The sequence below is a fragment of the Pongo abelii genome, chromosome 17, assembly GCF_028885655.2.
Source record: "Pongo abelii isolate AG06213 chromosome 17, NHGRI_mPonAbe1-v2.0_pri, whole genome shotgun sequence".
Classification (NCBI taxonomy): Eukaryota; Metazoa; Chordata; class Mammalia; order Primates; family Hominidae; genus Pongo; species Pongo abelii.
Genome location: NC_072002.2, coordinates 64296809 through 64313355, shown reverse-complemented (window position 1 = coordinate 64313355; position 16547 = coordinate 64296809). Strand labels below are relative to the sequence as shown.

Below are 16547 nucleotides of genomic sequence, written 5' to 3'. Positions count from 1 at the left end.
TGGTTTGTTCTGTTTCACTCTGACCACCAGTGCATGCAGCCCCTGTCACGTACCCCCTGCTTGCTCAATCAATCACGAGCCTCTCACGCAGACCCCCTTAGAGTTGTGAGCCCTTAAAAGGGACAGGAATTGCTCACTCGAGGAGCTCGGCTCTTGAGACAGGAGTCTTGCCAATGTTCCTGGCCGAATAAACCCCTTCCTTCTTTAACTCGGTGTCTGAGGAGTTTTGTCTACGGCTCGTCCTGCTACAAAATGTATACATGACACAAATACATAGATGTATCAGACACACAGGTAGAAGTAGATCTTGTAGATTCATGAGACTTTCTTTTGGTCGGACGCAGTGGCTCACATCTGTAATCCCAGCACTTTGGGAGGCCAAGGCAGGCAAATCACTTGAGGTCAGGAGCTTGAGACCAGCCTGGCCAACATGATAAAACCCCGTCTCTACTAAAAATACAAAAATTAGCCAGGCATAATGGCAGGTGCCCGTAATCCCAGCTACTCGGGAGGCTGAGGCAGGAGAATCACTTGAACCTAGGAGATAGAGGTTGCAGTGAGACAAGATCGTGCCACTGCAGCCCAGGCAACAGAGCAAGACTGCATCTAAAAAAAAAAAAAAAATTCATAAGACCCCCTTTTTTTGAGATAAGGTCTCATACTGTGTCACCCAGGCTGGAATGCAGTGGCACAATCATAGTTCTCTGCAGCCTTGACCACCTGGGCCCAAGTAATCCTTCTGCCTCCGCCTCTTGCGTATCTGGGACTACAGGCACGTGTCACTATACCCAGCTAATTTTTATATTTTTCATAAAGATGGGGTCTCCTTATGTTGCCCAGGCTGGTCTCAAACTCCTAGCCTCAAGCAATCCTGTTGGGAACAAGCCCCCCAAAATCTGGCCATAAATGGCCCCAAAACTGGCCATAAACAAAATCTCTGCAGCACAGTGATATGTTCATGATGGCCATAACACCCACGCTGGAAGATCGTGGGTTTACTGGAATGAGGGCAAGGAACATCTGGCCCGCCCAGGGCGGAAAACCACTTAAAGGCATTCTTAAGCCACAAACAATAGCATGAGCGATCTGTGCCTTAAGAACATGCTCCTCCTGCAGTTAACTAGCCCAACCTATTCCTTTATTTTGGCCCATCCCTTTGTTTCCCATAAGGGATACTTTTAGTTAATCCCATTTCCCATAAGGGACACTTTTAGTTAATCAAATATCTATAGAAACAATGCTAATGACTGGCTTGCTGTTAGTAAATACGTGGGTAAATCTCTGTTCGAGGCTCTCAGCTCTGAAGGCTGTGAGACTCCTGATTTCCCACTTCACATCTCTATATTTCTGTGTGTGTGTCCTTAATTCCTCTAGCGCCACTGGGTTAGGGTCTCCCAGACCGAGCTGATCTCGGCACAATCCTCCCATCTCGTCCTCCCAAAGTACTAGGATTGCAGGCGAGAGCCACCACACCCAACCAAAGATCCCTTTTTTCCTCCTACTTTAAACTTCCAATTTCTTGGGTTTTGTTTCTTTTCTTTTCTTTTCTTTTTTTGTGAGACATTGTCTCGCTCAGACAGGCTGGAGTACAGTGGCATGATCTCAGCTCACTGCAACCTCCACCTCCTGGGTTCAAGTGATTCTCCTGTCTCAGCCTCCTGAATAGCTGGGATTACAGGCATGAGCCACCATGCCCAGCCAAGACTTCCAATTTTTTGGTAACCTGTTTCATTACCCTAGGCAACTGTCAGTAAGACAGCCCTAAATGTGCATACTAAAGCAACAACTCCTAGGTGAAAATCAGATAGCAATATTTATATCTCCAAGTAGGGAGAGAGAGAGCGTGGTGTGTTAGAGGAAGATTAAAAATGCCTGGCAAGTCAAACATAAAATTATAGAAATCTACCACAGGATTGTATAAGGAGACCATTTTTATTTAGATAAGTAGTTTTAAACTTAGTCTCTATCTTTTAACTGGATCTCTGAGCTCTGAGCAGAGCTCACAGGGAATCCTGGGTCTCCAAAAAAAGAGCTGTCATGGGACTAGGCCACGTAATGCTTTTACAGTGCACTTTGTTACAAAGACATTTCTCTAAGTGTCTAAACCACACCCTTTCTTATCTTAAACACCCAAGAGTAGCCCCTGTTGTAATAACCGTAAACCAACAAGTATCTGAGACAAGTCTCAATCAATTTAGAAGTTTATTTTGCCAAAGTTAAGGACATTCCCATGACACAGCCTCAGGAGGTCCTGACAACATATGCCCAAGGTAGTTGGGCTACAGCTTAGTTTTATACATTTAAGGGAGACATAAGACAGCAATCAACACATATAAGATGTGCATTGGTGGGACAACTTGAAGAAGCTGGTGGTGGGGGTTAAGATTGGGCTTCCAGGTCATAGGTAGATGCAAAGATTTCCTGACTGGCAATTAGTTGAAATACTTTATCTGAAGATCTAGAATCAATAGAAGGGAATCTCTGCATTAAGATAGGTAGTTTTGGAGATCAAGGTTCTTATTATGCAGATGAAGCCTCCAAGCTTCAGAGAAAATAGACTGTGTTTCTTATCAGACTTAAAAAGTCTGTTCTGGACCCGCCGGTGGCTCACACCTGTAATCCCAGCACTTTGGGAGGCCAAGGTGGGCGGATCACCTGAGGTCAGGAGTTCGAGACCAGCCTGGCCAACATGGCAAAACCCCATCTTTACTAAAAATACAAGAATTAGCCAGGCCTGGTGGTGCAGGCCTGTAATCCCAGCTACTCAGGAGGCTGAGGCAGGAGAATCACTTGAACCCGGGAGGTGGGGCTGCAGTGAGTCAAGATAGCACCTACTGCACTCCAGCCTGGGTAACAGCAAGACTTCACCTCAAAAAAAAAAAAAAAAAAAATGTCTGTTCTATCAGCCTTAAGGTCTCTGCTTTAATGCTAACACAGGGAGGAGGATATAATATCTGACCCCACTTCCCATCATGACCTGAACTAGTTTTTCAGGTTAACTTTGGAATACACTTGGCCAAGGGGAGGGTCCACCAGTTGGTTGAAGGGCACTTAGAATTGTATTTTTGGTTTACATAACTATTTTAGTCAATAGAAAAATCAGACAACACAATACAAAAGCAAGCAGTTTAAGATCTGAGCAGAACTTGTCTGTTCATCCCCCTGGGATTCCATAAGGAAACACAGAGGAAAATTCCCCAAAAAGGAGTCTGGCACCTTCTCTGTTTTCTTTAAGGAATCCCAGGCTGTCAGAAATTAGTTTAGGTTCCTCATGCAGTAGAGGATGGCAAAAGGAAGAAGAGACAGGCAGAAGTAAGTGGAGAGAACAGAATTCAGTTGACTGAGAATTAAAAAAAAAACAAACAAAAAAAACTTTTTCTCAAAAAACAAGATCCTGGGACAGAAAAAAAAAAAAAAGTATAAAGTCCTTTTAAATATGCACATATACATATTGGATATCAACTTAGAAGTTTATTTTGCCAAGGTTAAGGACAATGCCTGGAAGAAATAAACATGGAATCATAGAAACAGTCTGTGGTCTGTGCCTTTGTCCAAAGATGATTTTGAGGGCTTCAGTATTTAAAGGGGAAAAGCGAGCTGGAGGGGAAAAAGTGAGGGCATGGTAATCCAGGTGTTGCAAGACAAAAGAAGCAGGTAGGGGGATAGTCAATTATGTATTCATCTCGCACTCAGTAAATGGACACGTTGTATAAGATAAGGTCCCTGTGGAGATATTTCACCTTTTATCTGTAGCTATCTGCTTAGGAACAAAAGAAAAAGCAGCTTCTTGCATGACTCAGCTTTCAGCTTGATTTTTTTCCTTTGGCATGGTGAATTGGGGTCCTGAGTTTTTTATTTTCCTTTCACACCTGTTTGAATAATGGAGCAGTGAGTCTTTTATGGAAAGACAATGGGGATAGCTTCTAAAGTTTTTCAGCCATTTTTCTGGCATCTTTGGGCCACCCTAGAAGTACCACTTGCATGACTGGCAGTACTTCCTCAGGCATATCCCATCCTGCTGTGGCCATCCAGTTACTTGCCTCCCCAGGTCCCATCTCATGTGTATAATCTGACACAAATTGGGAGATCCAGAGTCACGGGCTCCTGTGAGAATTCTAAATTCCTCAGCAAATTTTTGGGGGTTTTCTCTAAGGTTTGGAAAATCTTTTGCTATGACTCTGAGTTCAATTTTTCACCAGTTTTTTTACTCAGTTTTGAGCAAAAGTAGTTATAGGAACCAGACGTGGCTGTTCTGAGGGCCTAACTTCCCATCTGTCATCATCTTCAGGGTATAAGCATAACTGGGCAAAAGGATTAGTAGATGTAGGCTGAGAAAATGAGTGAACAAATATATTGAGGATAAAGGGAGGAAATGGTCAAAATCATGTCAGTTACCATATAATTATTTTTATTTTCATCTTTAATTCATCTCTTAAGCTTTTCAGTTTCCTTATTTGCCTTTAGAAAGGAGTCTTTTAGAGAGGCAATTTTGGAACCAGTCAACCTTTTAGAAGCCTCCGTCTACCAAACAGGAAATGCATCCCATTGTTTCTGAGACATGTGTGATCCCTCCTTTTCCAATGTGCCCCATAAATGAACAGTTTTATCCAGCTCAAAACTTCTCATTGTTGTGAACCTAGAAATTAAGTTTTAGTTTAAAAAAAAAAAAATGTTTTTAACCCATCCCACTGCCACTTTAAATGGTCTCTAGTAAGGTGCATTCATTTCTCTAGAAAACCACAGGTTTGGGGTCCATAATTTCTGAACATATTATTGGCTTGTGTTCTGGACAGAGGACTCCCAGACTCTTTAGATGCTGATGAACACATCATACCCTGTCCCTCTAAAATTTTACCTACCTGAAGCCTCCAACTGAACCCAGTCTAGTTCCCACTGAACACGCAGTTCAACCTCTGGGTCCAGTCAAAAATAAAATTACTCCTGTAATCCCAATACTTTGAGAGGCTGAGGCAGGAGGATCACTTGAACCAAGGAGTTCAAGGCCAGTCTGGGCAACATAGCAAGGCCCCCATCTCTATGAAAAAATGTGTTTTAAAAAATTACCCAGGCATGGTGGCATGTACCTGTAGTCCCAGCTACTCTGGAGGCTTAGATGGGAGAATTGCTTTGAACCCTGCTTTGTCCAAAGCTGCAGTGAGCCATGATCACACCCCTATACTCCAGCCTGGATGACAGAGTGAGAGCCTGTCTCAAAAAATAAATAAATAAAATAAAATTACTCAGCCGGACACAGTGGCTCATGCCTGTAATCCCAGCATTTTGGGAGGCTGAGGTCGGCGGATCAGTTGAAGTCAGGAGTTCCAAACCAGCCTGGCCAACATGGAGAAACTCCATCTCTACTAAAGTATAAAAATTAGCTGGGCATGGTGGCGTGTGCCCGTAATCCCAGCTACTCGGGAGGCTGAGACATGAGAACTGCTTGAACCCAGGGGGCAGAGGTTGCAGTGAGCTAGATCACGCCACTGTACTCCAGCCTAGGCAACAGAGCAAGACTGCATATCAAAAAAATAATAATAATAATAAAATAAAATAAACAAAATTACTCAAACTTGGAGAACTCAGGACACAAACTGTGGAACTCAAAATCCAAGAGATACTCACTCAAGACCTCCAGATGCAGTGAGAAAGCAGTGAGTACGGTGGGCTCAGCAGGTACCTCATGCCTGCTTCCTTGATGCTCCTGGGGGTTGCTGGGTGTCTTAGTCCATTTTGTGTTGCTAAAACAAAATTCCACAGACAGGATAATTTATTTCTCATAGTTCTGGAGGCTAGGAAGTCCAAAGTCAAAGGGCCTGCATCTGACAAGGGCCTTCTTGAGCTGAACTCATCCTTTTTTCAGGAACCCACTCTCTTGATAACTAGCCCACTCTGACTATAACAGCATTACCCATATATGAGGGCAAGCCCTCGTGACCTAATCACCACTTAAAGGTCTCACCTCTCAACACCACTGCTTTAGGAATTAAGTTCCCAACACACAAACTGTTGGGGACACATTCAAACTATAGCCGTGGGACAGTGGTGGTCGTCACCTTTGGATCCCTCTTTTGACAGCAAACTGCAAATGAAAAACCCGAAGCACAATAAAATTGCAAACTGTTTATTTGAGTAAGAAGTAATTCATGAATTGGGGACACTGGACCAAAACGGGTTTAGTATTCCAATGACAAATCATCAGGGGCAAGTATTTTGGGGGTAAATGCAGAAGCAAAATTTAAAAATTATTTGATTATTTTTGCAATTACAAAATTGCCTTTTTTGTTGGAAAGTCCCTAGTTACATAATCATATAAATTGGCTGCTTAGGATTGGCTGAGGTTAAGTTTTCTGCCTAACATAAGCATTCACCAGAAATGACTCAAGTCAAGTTTTACCTATATGCACAGTCTTGACCCAAGTTAAGTTTCACTGGTGTTCACAGTCTAAGCAAGGTTAAGGCTGTTTTAAGGGCTAGCTGGTTGTATTTGCTCAGGAATTTTATTTCTTTTCTTACAGAAGGGGTCTATACAGCTCACTGTAACCTCGAACTCCTGGGCTCAAGCCAGCCTCCTGCCTGAGCCTCCTTAGTGGCTAGGACTACAAGGGCATGCCACCACACACAGCTAACTATATTGCCCAGGCTGGTTTCAAATTCCTGGCCTCAAGTGACCCTCCCAGCTTAGTCTCCCAAAGCACTGAGATGACAGGTGTGAGCCACAGCACCTGGCCTGCTCAGGAATTTTTATGCCTAGTCTCCATTTTAATTTTGTTTTAACAAAGGTAATTGATGGAGGCTCTCCTGAATTCCAGACCGATATGTCTGGAGAAAATCAGTGTCATATTTTGGTCACTGACTCAAAGCCCATACCACATCCTATAAAAGCTACAACTTCAGTGTCTCAGGTTAGTGACACCAATGGTATCGCTTTGGGAGGCCAAGGCAGGAGGATCACTTGAGCCCAGGAGTTTGAGACCAGCCTGGGCAACATAGTGAGACCCCATCTCTATTTAAAAGAAGAGGAAAAGAAAAGAAAAAGAAGTCTGGACACCAGCTCCATGTGGCCTCTCTTCTGATGTTCTAATTCTGATGTCCCTAGCCTCTTCTTGTTCCTTCTGCCCCCCACCCTAGGGGTGGTAGCTGCTTTCTGTGCTTACTCTCTCTGGATTAGTTCAGTGTGCTATTTTTGCTCTTTCAGACAATGGGAAGTGAACTGTGGTGGGAAGAAAGGTCAGGGTGTTTGACCCCCTCCCTCTCTGTCTCCAGGGGAGACAATGGCGCCAGCATGGCTCCAATTGCTATCAGCCAGACTAGCTGTGATTCCAGCCTCCTTTGGGTGATCCCAGCCCTTGGCTCTGGTGACACCACCTCCTTCCTTTGACTCTGACCTAAGGATGATAGGGTATTCTTTCTGCTGCTGTTCTTTGAATGGCATCATCAGCCCCTGTTCAGCTCCTCATCTCCTGCGTCCCCTGTGTAACTGATGCCCAGCATTGAATCTCCTCTGTTTCATACACTCACAGTGGTATCTCTTATGCTGGTTAGGCCCTGACCGATACCAGTATATTTCTTGATTGATTGAAAGCGCTTATACAAATCCATACCCTACCTCTATTGTTGCCTGGAAAAATTGTATTTCACGCTTCAAAGTTCAGCTTAAAAATTATTTTCTTTCTGAGGATTTTCTTATCTTCCACTCCCCACCTCATCTCACCTCATTCCCACCCGTGAATTCATTGCTGTAACTCTGGGATCTCCTAGCACTTGGCTTCTCCAACATGTCCCATATAATTGTTTTTATGTCTGTCTTCAGCTAGAGTAGGAGTTCCTTTGTTTTTTTTTTTTAAGACAGGGTCTCTCTCTGTTACCCAGGCTGGAGTGCAGTGGTACACTCATAGCTCACTGCAGTCTCAATCTCCCGGGCTCAAACAATGCTCCCACCTCAGCCTCCCCAGTAGCTGAAACTATAGGCACTCTTTAGTAGAGATGGGGTCTTGCTATGTTGTCCAGGCTGGTCTCAAACTCCTGAGTTCAAGTGATTCTCCCACCTCGGCCTCCTAAAGTGCTGAGATTACAGGCATGAACCGCCACTCCTAGCCTATTTATTTATTTATTTATTTATTTTCGAGACAAAGTCTTGCTCTGTGGCTCAGGTTGGAATGCAGTAGCGTGATCTTGGCTCACTGCAACCTCCACCACCCGGGTTCAAGCAATTTTCCTGCCTCAGCCTCCCAAGTAGCTGGGACTACAGGCATGCGCCACCACGCCCAGCTAATTTTTGTATTTTTAGTAGAGAGGGGATTTCACCATGTTAACCAGGCTGGTCTCAAACTCCTGACCTCAGGTGATCCACCCACCTCAGCCTCCCAAAGTACTGGGATTATAAGTGTGAGCCACTAGGCCCAGCCTCTAGCCAATTTTTAAAATTGTCATTATTATTATTTTAGACACAAGGTCTTATTCTGTTCCTCGCTCTGGAGTGCAGTGGTGCAACTGGCATGATCATACTCAATGCATCCTCAAACTCCTGGGCTCCAACAATTAGGGTGGGAGTTTCTTGATGGCAAAAACTAAATTTTATTCATATAATTTCCTATTTATATATTTGACACATGATAGATACTCGGTAAATGTTTATGGATGAATAAAGGAGTGATATTGATTTCTTCTATTTAAGACAAAAACAAGAGACTGGGGAGAGGGTTGACTAGGGACTTATTGCTTAATAGGTGTAGAGTTCCAGTTGGAGAAGAGGAAAATGTTCCAGAGATGGTTGGTGGTGGTGGTTGCACAACAATGTGACTGTACTTAATGCCACCGAACTGTATACTTAAAAATGGCCAACATGGTAAATTTTTGTTATATATATTTTACCACAATTTTAAAAAATGAACTAACAACTAAAATACCCTTTATTCTCAACTATAAAATGAAGTTCCACACCCTGTGGATCCTCAATTCTACTTCAAGATCTGTGTCTTCGGAATATTCTCACTCTTGCATACAGGGATGGAAGCAAGTCTGTGGGTTTCATTGCAGTCTTACTTGCAATAGCAAGAAAAGGGGTATGGGTAGGGGGAAAGGAGAACCTAAATGTCCAGTTAGGAAAATGGCTAAATTTTACCATTTCATACTATGGGAGAGTATGTAATATTCCAAAGGAATCTATGAAAGCAACAGGGATAAATTACAGATAAATCTCACAAACACAGTTTTATGTAAAAAACAAAGGCTGCAAATGATATTGACAGTATGATGCCATTTTGTAAGCCTTCTCTTTTTTTGAGATGGAGTCTTGCTCTGTTGCCCAGGCTAGAGTGCAGTGGCGCGATCTTGGCTCACTGCAACCTCCACCTCCCGAGTTCAAGTGATTCTCCTGCCTCAGCCTCCCGAGTAGCTGGGACTACAGGTGTGCAGCACCAAGCCTGGCTAATTTTTTGTATTTTTAGTGGAGACAGGGTTTCACCATGTTGGCCAGGCTGGTCTCGAACTCCTGACCTCAAGTGATTCACCCGCCTCAGCCTCCCAAAGTGCTGGGATTACAGGAGTGAACCACCATGCCCAGCCAGATTTTGTAAATCTTTAAAATAAGCAAAGTAAAGTATTATTTATGGCAGCATTCATATATATAGTAAAAATGTGAAAATCTGCAACTTCACGTTAGTGGTTCGCCCATGGAGAGGGATCTGAAAGGGATGAGTGTATTGGGTTTTAGCTGTGCCTTTAATACTTTATTTCCTACAAAAGGAAGTAGGAAGTAAATATGGCAAATATTACACATTTGTTCAATCAAGTGAATGACTGAACGATAGATGGGGGGGTCAATTATATTTTTCTGTACTTTTTTGTATTCTTGAAATATTTCATAATTGAAATCTAAAAATTAAATTAAATTGATAAAATAAAGGTCGGACTCCTTAGTGACACACACACTTTGACTAACCAGATTCTCACCACATAACAATCTGCCAGCCCAGGTCCTTGCCCACTTACCAACGCACACTAGTCAATGTGAGATTCGAATATGAGGAAACACTTGCATTTGGACGATTTGGGCAATTAAAAATCTCACACTACACATGTGCATGTGCACACACAGACACACACACGGACAAAACAACCACCCATACAACGCTAAATTAAAAACCCAAGTGCCTGCTGTAAGATGGCAATAGAATAGAAATGGAATACTCTCTCTTTTGTATTAAGAACAAAACCAATTAGGTCACAACTTGGAAGTAAAATCCTTCCACTAATGACAGCCTTTGCAAGTAAGATAGTTCCCCTGAGGCTGGTAACAATGCTGGCAGAAGAGTGGAGAAGGATATTGATTTCACTTCATCTGGCCCAAGAGCCCCACCAGGGAGAGCCAAGCAAATGGCATTGTGGGGCTTAGTAAGAGGGTGAGATAGGAAGGGAGGGAACCACCTGCCCAGGAGTTCCCGCCACTCACAGAGGAAACTTTGCCAAGGCCTCTAGTGCATGGAATCCCTAAAAAGCTCCCGGCCTAAGTGCCTCCCTACTGCAGAAATCGCTTTCACAGCTGCTTCTGTCAAAACTCCACTTAAACATTTCCAGAGTTGGGGCCCAACTGCTTTTGAGGCAGCCCATTCCATTATTGGACCACTTTAGTTGTTGGAAGATTCGTATATTTTTTAAGAGAAATAATCAGATCTGAAGCAGGAAGCACAATATATAATCACATTGTATAAAATGACCCTGAGTGTGTGAGTGTGTGCACGTGTGTTTGGGAGGTCACATGCCAAAATACTAACACTATGAGAGTTGGAATTACTGATAATTTGTATTTTCTCTTTTTTGCCTGTCTGTATTTTCTAAAATGAACAAATTTACTTGGTAAAGTGGGAAGAGATCATATTACATATTGTTTAGGATTAGTGGGAAGAGATCATATTACATATTGTTTAGGATTAGTGGGAAGAGATCATATTACATATTGTTTAGGATTAGTGGGAAGAGATCATATTACATATTGTTTAGGATTAGTGGGAAGCCAGGGGTGGTGGCTCATGCCTGTAATCCCAGCACTCTGGGAGAACAAGTTGGGAGGATCGCTTCAGCCTAGGAGTTTGAGATCAGCCTGGGCAACATCATAGGAAACCTGTATCCATGAAAAAAAAAAATTTAACTAGCAGTGCATGGTTGTTGCATGCCTGTAGTCCTGCTACTAGGAGGCTGAGGTAGGAGGATCACTTCAGCCTGAGAGGTCAAGACTGCAATGAGCCATGATCACACCACTGCATTCCAGCCTGGATGACAGAGAAAGACCCTGTTTAAAAAAAAAAAAAAAAAAAAAAAAAAGGTTGGTCACAGTGGCTCACACGTGTAATCCTAGCACTTTGGGATGCTGAGGCGAGAGGATCACTTGAGAGTAGGAGTTCAAAACCAGCCTGGCCAACATGGTGAAACCCCATCTCTACTAAAAATACACAAAAATTAGCCAGGTGTGTTGGCGGGCACCTGTAATCCCAGCTACTTGGGAGTCTGAGGCAGGAGAATTGCTTGAACTCAGGAGGCAGAGGTTGCAGTGAGCCGAGATTGCACCACTGTACTCCAGCCTGGGCAACAGGGCGAGACTCCATCTCAAAAGAAAGGAAAAAAAAAAAAAGGTTAGTGGGAGATAAAATATTTTTCCTCTCACAAAGGGGAGATAAATCCTTTCATATTTTGCACCCATTGGTCCCAGTTCTGTTGGATCTACCCTCAAGTGGGCAGTGGTCCCAGATGGGGCAGCCAGTCAAAGGCCAGGTCAGAACTTTCTATGCTGCTGGTTCAGCCTGAACACATGCCACCCAGTATAAGAGGAAGGAAGCTTTTCAGCAGCTATGGTAAACTTAAGCACGTCCACACTTCAGTGAATTCAGAAAATCAATTTCTTCTCAGAAAAGGGGGTGCTCAGCTGTCATATTCTAATCAGTACTTTCCAGAAATGCAATGAATTTACAGCCAGTTTAGCTAAAGACAGGTTAGTGGAGAAACGTTTTGGTCTGAGCAATGCAGGGGAAGAAAATTATAATCCCTGGCATTTGCATAGCCCTTTGAGAGAAAATCTTCCACAGGCATGAGCTTATGTGACTTAACCCAGAATACCCTCTTCCCACACCACCCCAACCAAAACACACAGTTCATCCAAAATATTGTATGGGTATGCATATTCAGTTTGCAGGGAAGAAGGGCCTCATTGCATCAGATTCTCTAAGGGGTTTGTTAAAGGGTTAGGGCCACTGGTCTGATAGATGCAGCTTATAACTGGTTTTTAGCAAACTAAGTCCAGGTCCTCATCTGTTGAAAAGCAGTGTTGGGTGGCATGATCTCTGTAATCTCTTGCAGCTCCTGCTGCCCCTGTCTTTGTTACACTCTCCAGGCACTTGGGAGTCAGAACTTTCTCCAGGACCTAGAGGTGACCCGACCTTCACCATCTATCACGGCCTGCCCCGGGACCTGTCAAGGAGTGATGAGGACGTCTGCCTGCCTGGTGATGGGATTTGCAGCCAATAAAACCCTCCACCAGGCAAGAGGATTGTGAGACCTGTCTGGCTACAATTTATTCTCCTTGGTCACTTTGACTGACTGCAGCCAAGTGCCAGGGGAAATTTGAATTTGAATGCTGCTGCCTGTGAAATTAGCTTAGAAAAATATACAGGCTCTCTTCAACAACGGGCAATTCCAGCTGAATCTAAACAGCCACAACTGGGGTGGGATGAAGACACACAAGCAGACGCTGTCCAGTTCGGAAGAGTCTCAGGAAACCAGAGGGAGATTAACTTCTTACTGGAGGGAGCACGTTAGCCTGCAGGAGAGGCAGTTGCTCAGCTTAAAAAGGATGAATGCAGGCAGGAGAGACCAGAGGGATGGGGGATAAGTCAGAAAGACATTATTAAGCTCATCTGAAGAATACATTCAGGAAGTCATGGGTGTAAGCAAGAAAAGGGCAGCTTCCAAAACAGATGTGCAAGCACAGTTGTTGCAGCAAGGTGTGTGTAGGAGCAAAAGGTTGGAGGCAACCTACGTGTGCATCCCTGGGAGATGGCTGAAACATACTGGGGAATACTATGTGGCCATTGAAAAGAATGTGGTAGAGGCCGGGTGCCGTGGCTCATGCCTGTAATCCCAGCACTTTGGGAGGCCAAGGTAGACGGGTCACCTGAGCTCAGGAGTTAGAGACCAGCCTGGCCAACACGGCAAAACTCTGTCTCTACTAAAAATACAAAAATTAGCCGGGTGTGGTGGCAGGCTCCTGTAGTCCCAGCTACTCGGCAGGCTGAGGCAGGGAGAATTATTTGAACCTGGGATGTGAAGGTTCCAGTGAGCCGAGATCAGGCCACTGCATTGCAGCCTGAGCGACAGAGTGAGACTCCATCTCAAAAAATAAGAAAAAGAAAAAAAAAAATTTGGTAGATCAATGTGGACTGATATAGAAAAAACTCCACTTTTTCTTTGCTAAGTAAAGAAAAAAGCAAGGCATAGAAAAGCATGAAACGTATACGTGGAATATGTTACGCTTTATGCTTTTAAAGGGAAAATGCTTATAGAGTTGTATTATCTCTCTGAAAGAATTTCCAAGAAACAGATCAGGAGTGGAAGGGAGACTCACTTTCCACCTTCCACCTTTCTAGACTTTTTAAATTATTTACTATGTGCCTGTATTCCTGTTTGAAAGTGTAAATAAGTGAATAATGTTAACAAAGGAGAAGGAAGGGAAAGCAGTAGTTGCTGTCCTCCCTCCAAAGTCAGCTCTGCCACGGAGCCATCTTCCCTTTCCAGATGGGATGGTTAACTTCATGTGCCAACTTGGTGAGCCATGGTACCCAGATAGTTGGTCAAACATTATTCCAGATGTTTCTTCAAAGGTATTTTTGGGGGGTTTTTTTGTTTTGTTTTGTTTTGAGATGGAATTTTACTATTGTTGCTCAGGCTGGAGTGCAATAGTGCAATCTCGGCTCACTGCAACCTCCACCTCCCATGTTCAAGAAATTCTCCTGCCTCAGCCTCCCAAGTAGCTGGGATAACAGGCATGTGCCACCACGCCCAGCTAATTTTTTTTTATTTTTTTTTAGTATTTTTAGTACAGACAGGGCTTCACCGTGTTGCCCAGGCTGGTCTCGAACTCCTGACCTCAAGTGATCCATCCACCTCCACCTCCCAAAATGCTGGAATGAGGTTAAATTTAAATCAGTAGGCTTTGAGTAAATTAGATGACCCTCCATTGAATGGGCCTCATCCAATCAGTTGAAGGCCTGCATCGAAAAGAATTCCTTTTTGCTCAGGAGCAAGAGGGAATTCTGCCAGCAGACTGCCTTTGGACTCAAACTGCAACTCTTCACTGGGTTTCCAGGCTGCAGGCCTACCCTGCAGATTTTGGACTTACCAGCCTCCATCGTCACGTGAGCCAATGCCTTAAAATAAACTTCTCTATAGCTATATACTCTGTTGGTTCTCTTGACCTGGAGAGCACTGACACTGGGGCTTGAGAGAATCTCTGAGCTCAGGCTTGTGCATAGGTGAGGCGGCCTTTGCTACCTGCTGGGGAAAGGGTGGGGTCTGAGAATCATTCACTTGGAAACTGGACATTGACCTCACTCTGGGGTCAGAGCTGGGAGGAAGGTGGGTCTGGCCAGGCCTCTCCCTGCATATGAAGCAAGCCCACCCATACCTCTCCCACGGACACTTTGAATACTCCCCAAGTATGAACTGGAAGCTCTATTTGCTTCCTCCCGGCCCTTCCTCACAATCTTTCTTTTTTGTTTCCTCTCTCACTCTCCAAGTTCTTTCCCTTCCATGTCTTCCTTGTGAACAAGGTTACACCAATAAGGCAAAAATAAAAATGTTGCTATGTTGCTGTTTCCTCCCCAGCTATGAGCCTATTTGCCTCAGTTCAGTTACTCCTCATGGCTTCCAGCGCCAGCAAGTTCTGCTGAGCAGAAAAGACAGTCGATCTGCTGGTTACTTTGTCTCAAAGACCCAAATAGTAAGTTTGACCATTGTCCTCTGCTTTCATTGACCAAATAAAACCAGGTGATTCAAGTCAAAATGATTGAAAATGACATGCATATGTCGGGCGCGGTGGCTCATGCCTGTAATCCCAGCACTTTGGGAGGCTGAGGCAGGCGGATCATTCGAGGTCAGGAGTTTGAAACCAGCCTGGCCACCATGGTGAAACCCCATCTCTACCAAAAATACAAAAATTAGCCAGGTGCAGTGGTGTGCTCCTACAATCCGAGCTACTTGGGCGGCTGAGGCAGGAGAATTGCTTGAACCCAGGAGGCAGAGGTTGCAGTGAGCCAAGATCATGCCACTGCACTCCAGCCTGGGTAACAGAGCAAGACTCCATCAAAAAAAAAAAAAAAAAAAAGAAAGAAAGGAAGAAAGAAAATGACATGTACAGATACTCTTTTTTTTCTCCCTTCCCAACTCATGATGCACTGCATTATTCATTCAGATTGTGTTATTCATTCCTTATTCCACCATGAAATATGGCATAAAATAGTCTCAGACCTTGTATTGGGTGGTCCCTTTACACTAAGTCTCCTTCCCCATATTCCAGATTCAATGAAGTAGTCAATCCAGAAAGACATACTGAAATCAGTTATGATGAAGGCAGCACACTAGCCACTGAAAAGATTCAAAAGGGCAGAAAAAGAGCTTATGGACAAGACAAGTGGATAAAGTGCAACAACATAAATAGATCATAATAAGCAAAGCAGTATAAGGCTAAAGAAGTGACAGATCAGAGGAGAGCAGTCACTGTGGGCTGGAGTATCTCAGAAGGCTCTGGCCTTGAAGATACATAGGAGGGCATTGAAAATAGATAAAAGTTAAAAAAAAATCCTGCTTTACCTTCTGTTACATCATTTAATCCCTACAGCTACCCAGCAGAGGAGATGGTTCAGGCAAATCTTCCGGTTGTCAGGTGAGTTCAGTTCAAGGAAACCAAATGTTTCCTGCCACACACCAGGAAGGGATGTTCAAAGAGGCCAGTTGCTTTCACCAATGTTATGGAGCATGTCAATGCCAGAATCAGGGCTGGAGCCAGGTTTCCAAACTCCATAGTTGGTGCTCTGGTCATTGAATGAGAGAAATGGACAAGGATTTCCAGGCCAGCTCATTCAGGCAGAAAGGCCCAGAGGCACAAGGGAGAGGAGCCAAGAAAAGTGGGCACCCATTCTCATTCTTATAGGACATGTATGCACACACATGCATGTGCACACACATGCACAGTCCATTTTCCTCAAATTACACTTCTGCCTGAGAGAGTATGAACAAGCAAAGCCTTATGCACACGTCAGTGACACCAGGATTCAAGAGAACAGCTTTGACCTCTAGACCCTTGCCCCCCATAGGACTCGAGCTCCAAATTCATTCAGCAGGATTAATATGATAATAGAAAAGCTTGCATTTGAGGCTGGGCATGGTGGCTCATGCCCATAATCCCAGCACTTTGGGAGACCAAGGTGGGCAAATCACTTGAGGTCAGGAATTCAAGACCAGCCTGGCCAACATGGCAAAACCCCATCTCTACTAAAAAATAC

The 16547-nt window shown here is 44.0% G+C and overlaps 1 long non-coding RNA gene across 2 annotated transcripts in view; it reads right to left on the bottom strand.

Moving 5' to 3' along the window:
• Positions 1 to 3453: 3453 nt before the first annotated feature.
• The window catches only part of LOC103892986 (uncharacterized), a 32649-nt gene continuing 19555 nt past the window's right edge, over positions 3454 to 16547 (bottom strand). Inside the window, exons 2-3 of one of the 2 annotated variants that reach the window (XR_008515938.2) lie at positions 5623 to 5738; positions 3454 to 3869 (exon numbers count right to left, since the gene is read on the bottom strand). This is a non-coding gene — a long non-coding RNA (uncharacterized LOC103892986). Of the gene's footprint in view, positions 3870 to 4415; positions 4637 to 5622; positions 5739 to 16547 lie in introns of those variants that run through there. The other variant, XR_008515937.2, reaches the window with a different exon arrangement.